At 57.9% G+C, this 15,014-nt stretch overlaps 1 protein-coding gene across 1 annotated transcript in view; it reads left to right on the top strand.

Moving 5' to 3' along the window:
* Positions 1-14,643: 14,643 nt before the first annotated feature.
* Positions 14,644-15,014, top strand: part of SPSB1 (splA/ryanodine receptor domain and SOCS box containing 1) — a 57,353-nt gene continuing 56,982 nt past the window's right edge. Inside the window, exon 1 of the mRNA XM_037165710.2 lies at positions 14,644-14,841. The gene's annotated coding sequence lies outside the window, so the exon portion shown is untranslated. The remainder of the gene's footprint in view (positions 14,842-15,014) is intronic.

The raw sequence follows: 15,014 nt of genomic DNA, 5'->3' as shown, positions 1-15,014 counted from the left end.
CTGCTGGAACCCAGCCCTGCCCTGTTCCACAAGCCGAGGAGGACCCAGGTTTGGAGGGGGCACGGGCCTGGCTCCCACGGGGACACCGCTGACCACTGTGGCACTGGGACCCAGGCCTTGCAGTCCGCCAACCCCATGCCTTGGGCTCACCCAGTCCAGTGAGGCTGCCCAGGCCCCATGGCGAGGGAGGGTGGTGAAGAAGCTCTAATCAGAAGCCTGCGAGTGATTGTGACATAGGGGTTAAGTACCAGGCTGGATACTAAGCATTCTGTCTAGCGTGGCCTTGTCTGAATCTTTCCCACTACCCTGTGAGGTTGGTGGAGGAGGCCTCATTTACTGATGATTTTGAAACTGAAACTGGTCTAAAGACAATAGGCTAGTCTCTCTAAGCCAGGCATGGAAGCTGGGTCTTGAGGATTCTAGACATGCCCTCCTGGCTGCCCTGCGGTGCCACCTCCTTCCCAGGGAGCCCTGGGGTGCTCGCTGCAAATGACCGATACCCAGAGTCTTGTAGAGGCAGAAGGCCCCCCCCCCCCCCCCCCGCAGGAGGCCTTGTCAAACTGGCATCTGTAGAGCAAGCATCATTGCCCCGTGTTTTCGGGAAAGAGGCAAGGGACTTTCCGGGCTGCTGTGAGCTAGAATCTGATTTCGATCTGGGAACGCAGTCTTCTGCTAACCGCAGGCTAACACAGGCTCGTCCTGTCGTTCTTCCCCGCTCCCCTTTCTCTCAGACAATGCTTTATTCCCACTCCCTTGGTTCAGCAGCGTAATGGGCTCTCTGCCTGTGGGCGAAGATTCCCGAATAGCCCTTCGGGGACTGTCATTCCAGAATGACAGGCTGGTCTCCCTGGCCCCTCTGGGAGCTTTGCCTTTCCCCGTGGTCCAGCCAGCCCAGGCAGAGAGAGAGCTGGGGACAGTGTAGCAGAAAGAAGGGAGAAGCTTCCATCCTCAGACCTTTCCTACTATTTCGTTTTCAGAAAGAAGCCCCTCCCCCAGCAGAAATGCACGCACCTCCCACGAGCAGTGTCTGCCTCGTCCTTGCACAGATGCGTTTCTACCTTAAGCAGACAGGGCCCTGCGGCCCTGGGTCCCCTAGGGGAGGAGTTGGCCTGGCAGCGTGTGGGAGAATGAACGAGTCACAGGAAGGGCCAGCGGCGACGTGGCCAGGTGGCTGTGGTGTCCAGCCCACTCCATCTGCACCCGCCCACCCCACAAAAGATGGGGGGCCTTGAGAGGGTGGTCCCCTGGCTGAAGTGAAGGATGTGGGCTGCGGTGCACCCCCCACACACACACACCCCCACAGCCACTCTGCTAGGCACCCCCCTCCCACTGCAGCACCCCCCCCCCCCAGCAGCTCATTTGAGAAGCTACTGGCTTTTTTCAGGTGACATTTCCATGAGAAAGGGTGCTTCCTCCATTCCCCTGGTTTTCATTCTGAAGACCAGGGTGAGGGCAGATACCAGCAGGGCCTCCCCTGGGCCCTGGGGCTGTTGCCGCCCACCTGTGCCTTGTTCCCAGCCAGGAAAGCCACGTTGGCACAGTGCTCAGGGCCAGTTGCCAGCAAGACACCTGGGTGGGTGGGTGGGTGGGTGGGTGGGGGGTCTTGAAGGCAGAATGCCAGGGACCTGCCTCAGGTCCCTGCCTTCTCTGTCCCTTGCTGGGAAACTCCACACTGGGCTTCGGTCAGGCAAGGAGAACGGAGTGGGGGAAACTCCCTGTGCGGTGGGGAGACATTGGGCCGGAGAACCCCCCTCTTCCCAGCAGGCAGTGAGACCATGCCTTTTGGCAGAGAGAGAGAGAGAAACTGCCCCTGGTTTTTTATGGAAATACTGGGCATGTAAAGATGCCTCACACAATGAGACATATTCAGAGTTTTTAAAACGACTTTTTCTATGTCCAACGTCACATTTATTTTTTGAACAATAAACTTGTTTTGCCAAAATCCATGTTTTCCTTCTCTGTCTGGGAGACGGAGGGTAGTGGGTTGCAGGCCTTGGCACGGGGCTGTGTGTGCCCGGAGGAGGGGGGGCCGAGTGAGTCCCGGAGCCAGGCCCTCCGTCTGGGTTCAGTGCAGATCCCGGCTGGGCCGAGCAGCCACATTGCCCGAGGCCCCCGGGGCCTCCTGGGAGGCAGCGGGTCCACAGGGCCGGGAAGGACAGCGCCCGAGGGCGTGTACTGCAGCATCTCGAAGCAGCAGGACCAGGTGTCACAGCCGGTCCCCTCGTGTCCTCTGCCCGTGTCACGCTCCCGGGATGGGAGGGGTGTGGGGCAGCCGAGTGAAACTGCAGGACCACGGGGTGCCGGTGCCACAGCAGCGTCGGGAGGGGCCACAGAGCACTCCCCCTGCCCTTCCTCGCCTCCCTGTCCCCCAGTTCTCGGCCGTGAACAGTTGAGACTTTCTCAGTCTTTGTCAAGTGCCGCTTCAAGGCAAGGAGTATCCAGCTGCCTTTTCTAATCAGATTCCTGCCCCCAAAGCCCTTCCTCCTGGGAACAGGGAGAGGGCCTGTCTCTGGGTGGGGGGAGGGGTGCTTGTCCATCCCTGAGGTGTGCGCCCACCCAGAGGGTCCCTCCTGAAAGGAGAAGGTGCTGCCCCAGAAGGTCAGAGCTTCCAATGGCTCGCTCGGTGCCGGCGGCCCTCAGAAGCTGGGACGTTCTCCTTCACAGAAATGGCAGTTTTGGCAGTTGGCACTTCATGTTCCAGAGAAGGGAACATCCGCCCCAAAGGTCTTCTAATCATCAGATTATCCCAGAAGCCCAGGTTTGGCCGGCAGTCGGCTCTGACACTCACTAGGGTTTGAGAGCGAGGTCAGAAGGGGACGAGCGGGGAGGTGCCCGCGCAGGGTGACCAGGCTCAGGAACCAACACGGACCGAGTGCTTTCCTTGGCTCCCCCACAGCCAGCTGCCATGCTCACTCCCAGCGCCTCCGACACTCCCGGCCCCGCCCCCCCCATCCTCAGCTTCTGCATCCTTAGCCCCAGTTTGATTCCCTGCAAATACTACAACTTAAGGTTGCCGCTCCAAACAAGACCCCTGGAGTGTCTCCATGGCGAGTGTGGTTTAAGGACCAGGGATGGTGGAGGTTGCAGTAGCCCGGGTCTTTTTTGGAGCGGCGTTCCAAGCCAGCTTAACTGCCGATAGGCCGGCGGGGAGCCGTGCAGGCGCTGTGCAGTGGTCACGGAGGCGCAAAGCCCCCTGGGCTTGACCTCCAGTGACCCAGGGCAGCAGTGGGCCCGGGTCTGGCTGCAGTCTCGGCTCCGAGGCTGCGTCTGCCCCCCGTCACACCATTGCCCTCTGCTCCCCAGCCTGGACGGCCCCTCGGTGGAGAGCTTCCCGAGAAGGAATGCTCTGGTGCCTCACAGGCTCCATGTTTCCTAAAACGGGACTGCTTAGTTGCCCTTCCCCAGGCCTCCCCTTCCTCCCCACGGACACCCCAGGACTCACTCTGTGTCTCCCTTTAGGGGTGTCCCCATCTAAGTGCAGTGGCTTTGGGGGCCTCGTCTCGGGGCCGGGTCTCTCCAGCACCATGCCCTGGAGAACAGCGTTTGGGGGACGTGCGGGAGCGCAGTGCTCCCTGACAGGAGGGGCCCCAGGGCGTGTCCCCCAGCTGTCCCCAACATCTAGAGTGGCTCAGCATCGGCGTCTATGCCTAAGACTGGAACCCAACACCCACTCACTGCCCAGGAGGCAACTGAACACAGCTGTGCCAGGTGTGCCCTGCACGCCAGGCCCTGCAGCACCTCGTGCGTCCATCCACCTCCACGCTGACTCATCCGGGTCCAAGCCTGGAGGAGGGGCCACCCCAGGCTCTGACCCTGGGGGCCCAGCATGTGCCTGGTGAGTGTGGGGACTGTGGCGTAGACTCTCCCAGCACCCCATTCCTCCCTCTCGGGTTACTGTTCCCGCCCCTCTCCAGAAGGACAGATGCCATCCGGTCCTCCTCCCTGGCCACAGAGAGGTCCAGGGAGAGAGGGTGACACAGGAAAGTGTCTTCTGTTTGCCCACCCTCCATCTCCTTGCTCCCCTCTCTGTCCTGCCCCCCGAATCTGGGCTGCATCTCCAGCTCCCTTGGCCCCTGGCTCCTGTCGGATCCATCAGTGGGACCAGAATTTGGGGGACAATTTATCACCGCAGCTGGGAAGGGTCGCCCAGACTGGCCTCGTCCCGAAGGAAGGGCCCGATGTTTGTGCACCGCAGCCTCCCTGTGTGTCTCTGTCCCCTGGGGCTCTGGTCCTGTTTCCTCCCATCAGCCCTTCCGCCAGCTCCGCCCACACTGCCCGCTCCTCCGCACTCACAGAGGGGCCCTGCCAGGAGTGATTTCCTTTCAAACCTCAGGCCTGTCCAAACAGCCAGCGGAGCTCCACTCAGCCTGGGGCACATTCTCTGCCCCTCAGTAGGATGTGGGGAGCAAGGACTCGGGGTCCCTGCTGTCGTGGTCCTTGCAAGACAGTGTGTCGTGAGGTTAAGCACTGGGTGCGGGTTGGCTGCGGAGTCTCAGGCCTGACTTGACTGAGCTCCGTTACCGGGTCATGAACCCTGCTGTCTGGCAAGGGACTCAGCGTGGCCCTTGCTGTGGCACCCTCGGTGGCGGGAGACACGGGCCGCCGCAAAAGCAGGGACGTGGGTACATACACTCACCAGGTCTGTTCATCTGACAGTTGCATGTCTCTCATGTCCCAGGGGCTCTGTCTTATGCAAAGGTGACAGGCACTCAGCCCTGCACCCAGGAAGTGATGGTCTAGCAAGAGAACTGAGCACCTGACAAGGTGGGTTCCCAGGTGCCCAACTCGGGTAGGGACAGCGGGGTTCCAGGTGAAGCTGGCCAGGGGCCACAGATCATGTGTTCAGTAACTGCTGCCAACTGATTTCACATCACCCCACAGGATTTATTGAGCACCTACTGTGTGCCAGGCACTGCACTAGGTTTGGGGATAAACGGGGCCCAGGACACAGGGGCACCCCGCCTGGGGCAGCCAGTCTGGTGGGGAAGGGGACAAGGACCCAGGGGACTGTAGGCTGCCTGAGAGTTGTGGGGGCTCCTGCCCACCCTGGGGGGCGCATCACAGACGCTTCCCCATGAAGGGTGCTCCAGCTGGGAGCCACTGAGAGGAAGTGCAGGTTTGGGACATAGGCCAGCCTCAGCCCATCTCTGGGCCCTCAGCGCCCCGACCCAGGAGCTGGAGCTACATGGGATGCAGTCCCCAAGGCGTCCCCGGGCCCAGGGGATCCGCTCCTACTTAGTGACCTGGAAGCCCTTTGGAGGCTCCGCCTTCTCCGAGTGCCCTCTGAGCTGTCAGGTGCTGGCCGCACAGGCAGTTCACCCACAAAGCTGTCCCTCCAGCGTCCCCAGAGGGTGAGGGCCCCCTCCCCTGCACCTGCTTGGCCACGTGCCCTGGTCTCGGCCCAAGTGCCCACTCTACCTCCACCAGCCGAGCCCAGAGCTCGGGGTCCCTAAGGGAGGCAGAGCTTCTTTCTGGATCTTTGCCGCCACCCCTGTGTCCTCCCTGGGAGACAAGGTGACCCCCACACAGGCTGGCGGCAGGATGACCTGGGGCGCCTCCTTGCCACGGGCCCTGCCGAGCACGGAGAAACACGGGTTGACAGATGGCACTGGATTTAGGCATCTGCTACCGTGTCTCCGAGATGCGGCTTCCGGACAGAGCTCGGCCCCCTCCTGCGGAGTGCCCGCCGCCTGGGTGGTCCGGGACCGGAGTGAAATCAGAGGCCAGAAGGAGCCCGGGTTCAAATTGCCACCAATTTCCTGCAAGCTCCTTCTGGAGCTCCAGGCAAACCCACTGGTTGGATGCGGAAAGAGACACAGACCCCTCACTTAAAACCAGGCATCAGCGTCCGCCCTGAGCCGGCCCAGGGACAGCCGCCACCCACCCCACCGCAGGCCAAGACCCTGTGCAGAGGAAGCCACTTCTTAGCTGGCACCTAAAAATATTGACTTGTTTTTTTTCTTTAAATAGAAAGGAAATTCAACTCACTCCACCCCAGACCTCCTCCTCCTGGGTTCACAGTGGGCACTGTGGGGACCTCACCCAGACTCCGCTTCCCCCCCCCACCCCCGACACTGAGCAGCAGAGGTTCCAGGGGGTTTGGAGCAAGGACGACCTGGAGGACAAGGAGGGAGGGGGCCAGACCACCTCTCAGGGGCATTCCCAGGGGAAGGGCTGACCAGCACTGGGCTGGCCCACTGTCCCAGAGCACCATTCATCCAGAGCGGCACTGGGCATCTCTGTGGCACATAGAAATCAGAGGAAAGGGGCAACCTGACGACCCATAATCTGAGAAGGGGCAGGGAGGCTCTGATACCCAGGGCCACCTGGCTTATGACCTTGCCTTCCCCGCGATCCTCCATGGGCCTGTGCCAACAGTGGGCAGTGGCTGGGGCAGGACCTGTCCCTCTGGGGAAGGTGCCAGAGCTCTAAGCTCTTCCTGGGACAAGAGGCCACTGGGCCTGATGGCTCTGCTCCCACGTCTTGGTGACTGGCTCCGCGGGGTCCTCAGACATAGGGGGAAGACCTCTCCTAGAACCCTGCAGCCCGGAGACCTGAGTTGCCCTGAGCCACAGCCATGCGTGGAACACCAGAGAGAGACCACTGTGCCCCGGCAAAAGCCATCGCCAGGACAGACGGTTAAGTGGAGAGAAGCAGAGGGAGGTGGCGTGTGGTGTGTAGCCCCGTGGTAGTGAGCAGAGCAGGTCTGAACCGGAAGCTGGCCAGAGGCTCGCCTCGGGGAGGAGCGATGCCTTCTGAAGTTCTACTCTTTCTTTTCTTTTAATCCTCGCCCGAGGACATGCTTATTAATTTTAGAAAGAGGGAAAGTGAGAGAGAGAGAGAAGCATTGATCAGCTGCCTCCCGCATAACCCCCCCCACTGGAAATCGAACCCACAACACTTTGGGGTTCAGGGGGTGATGCTTCAGCCAACTGAGCCACACTGGCCAGGGCTGAAATTCCTTTTCTTGACCTGATTTGTATTTTAATAAAAGTAATGCATGCAAATAGTTTTTAAAAATAGAGTAAAACACCCCCCCCCCCCGCAACTTCCTGGCCCAGGCGTCCCCACGCCTGGGAGCCGCACCCCAAGGGGTGGCTGCTTCCGGTGCCTGACAGTCGTTCCCCAGATGCCTCCCACCGCACTCCTCCAGGGCCTCCTCCCACTGCCGTCCCATAGCCTTTTCCACTTTTGACCTCTAAACTCCAAGAAGTGGCATAGAACACTGGTTAAGCTGCTGGCTTCTGAGCCAGAAACCCTGGGTTCGGATCCAGACTCTATCTCTTACCAGTGCTGCAACCCGAACAAGTTACTTGTAACTCTTCCTTGGTGTAGAAACCTTAACCCTTCAGGTCTCCTCCCCCTGTCACTGCTTAATGCGGACAGAGCACCTCTCAACACCCCAGGATGATTGACAGGATGTTCCTCCAATCAATGCAGGTTTTCCATGGGTTAGTGATGGTTCTTACTTAAGGGGTGAAAAGTGGCAAATATCGTGTTGGGTATGTGCTGTTGCAACTCCTTCTGAGTCAGCGAGGCAGTGCCTTTACCTTCGGCCACTTCAGCCCCCAACAGGCTGAATTTGATACACTTGTTAAAAAAATCGATTCCCAGTCAGGGCACATGCCTGGGTTGTAGGCCGGTTCCCTGAAGGTCAGTTTCCAGCAGGGGACGCACAAAAGGCAACCATACATTGATGTTTCCCTCCCTTTCTCCTTCCCTTCCCCTCTAAAGATAAATAAATAAAATCTTAAAAAATATATATCTTTAAGTTCTCACCCGAGGATATGTTTATTGATTTGAGAGAGTGAGGAAGTGGGGAGAAAGTGAGAAACGCGATGTGAGAGGAACGCAGACCCTCTGCCTCCCGCGTGCCCCCCACCAGGGCCCGAACCCTCAGTGGTCTGGTGTATGGACGGTGCTCCAACCGTTGGCTGGGCTGCCGGGCCACGGCTGAATTCCACACTCTCACCTGGGCTGGTACTTTAGCCACAGGAGAAACTCCAAACATTTACACCGAAAGCTGGCTTGCCGCTGGGGTAGCCCGTGACTTTGGGATGTGATGGAAACAGTGAGGTTCCTTACCGCTAAAGGGGAAACGGTTTTCCATGGCTCTGACACGCCAAATCCATTAGACTCCAGGGTCCTGCCAGACACCTTGGCTGTTATTGAGACCCCCAGGCACACCACACTCGACTCCCCAGAGGCTAAAGGAAACCACCTCACTGACAGCTCCACACAAACGCCACCCGCAAAGGACCCGATGGCCAGACAGCTGCCGTGGTCCAAAGGAGTGCTCCCCAAGATGACAGCCGAGAAAAACCGACTAGAAATGCCCAACAATTGATCTCAGAAAGGGAAAAACAATATTGGAAATCTAGTAACTGTTGGTTTGATGAAAGAGAGAGAGAGAGGGAGAGAGAGAGAACTCTGATTTGGCCAAGTAACAAATGGGTCCCACCAGAGATTCTAAGATTCCCACTCCTCCTCACCGTACCTGCCTTAAAACGCCGGTCTGCTGGCACAAGGACAGCATTCATGAGCCAGTACCAGTGGGAAAATATTAATAACCCGGCAGAAAGTGCCCACCCCGCTTGTCCTGCGGGTCTGAAACACAGTCCAGGGAAGTCCACGTGCTCTCGGAAGTGTCGAGTGGCCTTATGGGCCTTTGAGATTCTGAAGACGGATTTCCTACACCTTCCCCATCACACGGGTGTAAATGTTTTAGTTGCAGTGTGTACGTTTCCTCCCCGGGCTGAAGCCTTCCCTTGCAGACAGGCCGCTGCCTCTTCTGTGGCTAAAATTCTGTTAGCAATGATTGTCCCCGCGTGGGGAACCCCTCCCCAGCTCCACAGAGATCGGGGAGCCCACCTTACTGGTCGGGTGTTTCAACCACTGTGTACTGGGTGGCAGGTCTTACGTTTTCATTCTGCTCCCTGCCCTCAGCCCTTGGGCTCAAGGGCACACCCTGTGGGCCTCGTTAAAACCCGGGTGGACAAAAGCACTGTGGCTAGGTCCTCTGAATCTACGGTTGGCGCCGCCCGTCACTGGTTGGGCCACGAAGGAAGAGATGCCCCTGGCATCACCCCTCAGGGCTCGTTAACCGACCTGTCGAGATCATTACAGATGTCCATGCCCTTTCGATCCACAGTGGATCGAGGAGGACACACGTCAAGGCTGTAGAAGCCCTACTGCTTCTGTTGGAAATGACCGTGAGCTGGCCGTGTGCTCGGGGACACAACAGCCCCACAGCTTCTGTGTCCTGCACGTTGTTTTACTGGGAGAGACACCCCCAAAAGGACTCCCATCAGCTTCGTACTGTGACGAGGTTGACATCCTTCAGGCTCTGTTGACAAACCCTTGTGCCACCAAACTCTGGGAGTGGCCCCTTGGATCCCAGTGGCACACCTGACGCAGGCACCAAACCCTGAATGGACCTGTGTGACGTCCCAGAAACTAAAGATGTCCAAGAGCTGGAGTAGGCAGCACAGGGAACAAGCTTTCCCCCAAGGGCCGGCCCCGGCCCACGCACCCTGCTCTTACCGTTGCTCCTCACTTTATCTTCCCGCTCTCTGTCTGGGAGGGACAATGCACTTGACCACAGGCTCTGTCATCGGAAGCCTCGATCTGTCCAAGACAGTAATGACCCCTCAGCTCATCCTGCAAGTAATCTTTCTGGAATTCCAAATGCCACCAGACATTTCAGTGGCCCCCAGGTGCCCATCTTGTAAAATGAGGGTATTAAGCCCACCTAACCTCGTTACTTGGCTCAATCTAACCCAACCCTGGCACGGGGAAACGTGGTGTCTTGAAAATCTAGAGTGTAGATGAGACGCCGTGGGACAGCCAAGGGGAATCAGACCGCTCGTCAGCTTGCTGACACTGCCGTGTATTCAGGCAGCCTTCCCACACAGAAAATGCGCGTTGGCTGAATAATGTTAGCACCTGCGTACCAGGGGATGGGTCCGCAGCCGCTGTCCCTTAGTCTGGTGCCGTCTACACGCCTCCTGGCTACACCGGTACACCCGGAGGTTTCGGTGATGGCCTTACTGCCTGGGTGACTTACTACCTCGACAGCGGGGGAATCAGAGGACCACGTGCCCTCGCTACCCTCACTCCCCTATTCCTTCTTCTCAACACAACAGCTGCCTCCCATTGGCTCGTCCCAGGAGATCTCCGACCCCGCCCGAACCGAGGACTCCCAGGAGGCGTGTGTGATTCTGGGTCCGCCTCCGCAGGGAGCATTTTCATTCCCGCCAGAGTGAGTGCCCGTGAGCAGACAACCAGAAATCTCTCCCTAATGTCAGGAGAGTTGGCCGACTCCGCAGCCAAGCAGTTTCAGCTCAGCAAGATGGCTTGACGCGTTGGAGGTGTCCTGCCAGTGCGGCCGCAAACGTCTCCCACTGCACGTGGGTAAATGCCTCTGGGGAAGCAGAAACCCTGTCGCAGAAAATCAGGGAGCAAGCACATTAGCTGGTGCCTTCAGGTCTAAGCTCCCGGTTTAGAGCATCGAACATGTGGACTGAGTTGGTTAAGTTGCTTTTCATTTCACTCAGTGCGCTTCTCGTTGGGCTTCGGACCTGTTGCTTGTTGAACTTGGCCTCAAGTGATTATTCTAGTCTGGGCGCTTCCCCTCTGCTGGGGGACACGACACCCAGCAAAAATCTTTCCTGGCACCAAGGGACAAATGCTACCAAATGTGGAAGACCCTTCGGTCATAAAATAGGAATCGTCCTGGTACCCACCTCACAGGAGGGCCGTGTGAGAGGGTGACTGTGAACAAGGACAGCGCGCAGTGCCTGGCACGGAGCCAGCCTTCGATGAAGGTCATGGCCCCAGCCCTCTCTCTGCCTAAAGGAAAGGCAGGCCACAGAGCACATCTGTGCAAAACGATTCCTCAGCATCACTCGGTGCTGCCTGACCCGACCCGGCTACTGGTGTGGTCTGTCTCTCCAACGTCAGCGGAGGCTCTGCTGCAGCCGGGAGCCCGGTCTGTTCCCATTACCACTTGCTCTCCAGCACGCAGACCAATGCTGTGCCATGTTCACCCTCTCAGTGTTTAGTGAAAATAAATAAATACTGGAGGACCGAAAGGCTGAATACTTGTGTGTGGGGGGTATTGCATTATTTTAATGGAGCTTTACCGTAATGTTGCAGGCACCCTGGGGTGGATGAAGGCCCGGAGGGGCTGCTGGAAATGTCCGGTGAAGAGTTAAAATGGGCATCAAGCTCACCAAAAGTGTTGCTTTCATTGAAAGTGTTTTTGGAGAACTCCGTGATTATTACTGCCACAAGTCCAGATTCACTCATTTATTCATTTCTTTTCAGAGTTGTAGGGACTTTCCTTGAGCCTCGTTATCACCCCGTGTCTCGTTTAGTTAGAGCCGTGGACACTTTGCCTGGTCACTTCATTCTGACGACTGAGGAGAGACAATGTCTGATAGAGCTACACTGCAATATCCCACTTGGCCAGCAGGTGTCACTGTCTAATATGGGATCTTGCATGAAACTCACACAAGTTTTAAGGCCAAATTGCCTATGAAACAAAGCCGCGTCCGAATTCCTTTCTGTAACATAAGGGCTACTCTGCTTCAGTTTCACTCCATGAGATAAGAAAACCTTACGTGAGAGATGCAGGCTGGGCCTAAATTTTATTGATACTCTTCAGTGTTTTTTTCTGTCCTGGTGGATCTTGCCACACTTCTGGGTTAACAGATCCCATGCTTCTCTAGGAAACCTCTTTTTATTATTATCTATAATAACAAATAAAATGTGTCTATGATCTTGAAATTCCTCAAAACCCTCTGATTTCATTCTCACACAATCCCCTGCATGTGGCGTACTCAATACTTGTTGAATGATTGCCCCCTTATCACGACCACCCCCCCCCCCCCCAAAATTCTGGGAAATAAGTAGAGCTACTCTCCAGAGGAGGAAGCGGAGTCTCAGAGAGGTTAAGCAACTTGCTCAAGGTCACACAGCTGGTGAATGGCAGAGCTGGGGTTTGGGTTAGGCTTGTCTAGTTCCAAATCCCTTGCTCATTCACTCCAATCGACAAAGGGACTTGGGGAAGATGGAGTCCCTGACACTGAGGAAGGAAGCAGGCTTCTGCTCCACGGGCCCGGAGGGTGCCCAGGACATCTCTGGACAGACTTTTCAACACCAGGAAAAGCAGCTCATGTTCATGGGCTCTCTTCTCATTTCTCCCTGTCATTTTCCTGAGGCAGATTAGAGACCCGAGCAAACTGTACTGATGTAAGTAATGAAATGTGTGTGGGGGCGGGGGGTGGGGGTGAGGGGGGGTTGCACCACCAGGATCCAAGAGTCACCCTGCTTCGCCCTCACCCCTGTGGAACAGAGACACTGTACTTAGTTGAAGACTTGAGTCAGCTTGCACATTCCTGGATGGTGTTTATCAGCTGATGTCACCATATTGTAAGATTATATATCTTTTAAACAAACAATAGTATCAGCACTGATAGGATGAGGGCTCAGGGACACAGTCTGGTCCTCGCTATTGCTCAATGCTGCTCCAGGCCACCGGGGTCTCTACTGCAGGACTGGCTTCCTGCATTATCCGGCCCACCTGCCCGGTGTCCTGAAGGAGGAAAGGAAGGCCCACTCCCCAGGGCTTCCTCTGGGAAATTTAGGTCAGCGGGACCTAATTACCCGAGTGGAGCAGAGCTGGGATTTCAAGATTAATGCTGCAGGGGGGTGAGGTGGGAGCACTAAGGACCTCAAACTGGGAGCCGTCTGTCATGGTTCCCATCAAAGGTGGGACCTCTGGACCCAAAGGAACAGACTCTGCCCCTTGAATCACGTCTGTGCAGCCTGCTCCCATCTGTCCTGTGATGTGTCCCCAGGATAAGAAGAGAAGCCACCCCACGCGAGGACAGCACCCAGTGAGGGGCACGCACTCCATGCATAGCAACACAGGGAGCATGGTTACCCCTTCCAGGGTGAGAAATGAAGCACAGAGGGCCTGGTGCTTCCTCAAGACTAGACTCTGGGATGTAGCAAGCAACCTGGGAAGAATGGCCCCCAACCGCTGTCCTGGGCTTCCACAGCGCTCCACCGCTCCACCGTGCCAGAAGGCCCTGGGATGAGGCACCCTTCTCAAATTACACAGTGACTGCAGGGAGGCACCCCTGGGTTGCTGACAGTGGCTGCCCACCTGACTAGCCCAGAACACCTGAACCAGGTGTGTCAGCTGAGCAGCCAGAATGACTGCTCAGGCCCCTCTCCCCATGGCAGCCAGTTGAGCCACAGTCTTTTAAAAATATTTTTTATTTATTTTAAGAGAGGGAACGGGATGGAGAAAGAGAGGGAGAGAAACATCAATGTGTGGTTGCCTCTCAAGCGCCCCCTACTGGGGGCCTGGGCCCACAACCCAGGTATGTGCCCTGACTGGGAATAGAACTAGCCACCCCTTGGTTCCAAGTCCAGTGCTCCATCCATTGAGACACACCAGCCAGGGCATTTTTTTTAAAAATTCAATTAAAGCAAGACTGATTTACAGCACAGTGAGGTGAGAAAACTTTGAACTTGGGAAACTGACAGAGTCCAGTTGGGTTCCAAGCTCTGCTAGGGAAGGGCCTCTGGCCATTTACTGCTTCCTCCTCTTTACAATGAGTTAAACAGTCCTGCCCTTACAGGTGCTGTTGAAGATGAAGTAACTAGAAGCCACATTGTTTATAGCAACTTCTCCAATAATGCTAATGCCCCATTCCTTTCAATGGGCCCTACACACAGCGAGGGGCGGAGGAATGTTCGATTTTGTTCTTAAAACAGTAATTTCTTCAAAACCTTCCCCGTTCTAGGGTATGAAGTGGCTGCTATGCAGGGGGTTTGGGGAGGGAAGTTCCTTTCATGAGCCAGAGCCACAGCACGCTGTATGAAAGAAGTCCTCAGGGAGGGGACATCCACTCAGGCATTCATTCATCCGCGGCCGACTTGCCGTACGCCTACAGCCATCAGGCGCTGGGCCCTGGGGTCTGAGACTCCGGAGACCCTCGCCCCTTGTGGGTACCGACGCGGAAATGTGTGGGGAAGTGGGGGTGGGGGCGCCGAAGCAGGGCTCGAGAGTCCCTGGCTTATCGGCCGGCCCGCAGGCTCCTCTCCTGTGCCCGAGAATTACGGAACTTTAAACTGCTGGGAATTTCAGACGAGGCAAGGAAGGCCTTGCTCCGGGATTTCTGAAACAACCCTCTCCCAAGAGATTTTAAAAATTATTATTAGTAAGCCCCTCACCCCCTTCTCCCGGGGCCTGGCACTGCCGCGGCGGCCCTGCGGGTGTCGCAACCCGGGTCTCTGGCCCAGCGGAGGCCGCCGCGCGTTTCCCAAAGACGCTCCCGGAGGACCGACGCCTCGGCGCCGCCCCGCGCGCCCGCTCAGCCATGGCCTCCAGCGGCCCGGAGGGAGGCCTTCGGGGGGGGCGAACTGGGGACCGCGGCGGGGGGCGGCCGGGCGGGCGCGGGATGCACGGGGCGCTGTCGGGTCGGGGCTGGGGCCGCCCCGCGTCCGGAGACCCCCCGAGCGCCCCAACCGTGCGCAGCTGCCCGCGCGCTCGAGCCCCGGGGCGGGGCGGGGCGGGGCTAGGGCGGGATCTCGTCCGTCCGGCCCGGCCCCCGGCGCTTTTCTCGTTTTTCACTTTAAATCCTTGGGTTGCTTTTCTTCTTTGCACAGAAGTCGCGCTCGGGCAGCCCGCGCGCTTGCAGCAGGAACCAGGCTCCAGGCGCTGGCGCCGGGGCCGCGAGGAGGAGGCGACTTCGCTCCCTGCGGCGGGCGCCCCGAGCCTCTCGGCCCCGGAGAGCGGGCGGCGGCAGCGGCCTCCCTGGCGCGGTAGGCAGGGCCGGGCGCGGGAACCGGGTGGCTGCGGGGCCGGGCGGGGTGGGCGCGAGGGTCGCGGCACCCGGGGACCGAGCGGTTGGGAGCGGGGCTGGCGCTGGGGACCGGTGGGGTCCCGACTGGGGACCGTAGGGGGCGCGAGGCGCTTTCTCTCGCCGCGGGTCCCG

This window comes from Artibeus jamaicensis, unplaced genomic scaffold, assembly GCF_021234435.1.
Source record: "Artibeus jamaicensis isolate MK-2021 breed Jamaican fruit bat unplaced genomic scaffold, CSHL_Jam_final scaffold_847, whole genome shotgun sequence".
In the NCBI taxonomy this organism is placed as follows: Eukaryota; Metazoa; Chordata; class Mammalia; order Chiroptera; family Phyllostomidae; genus Artibeus; species Artibeus jamaicensis.
This window is presented reverse-complemented; position numbering and strand designations above follow the sequence as displayed.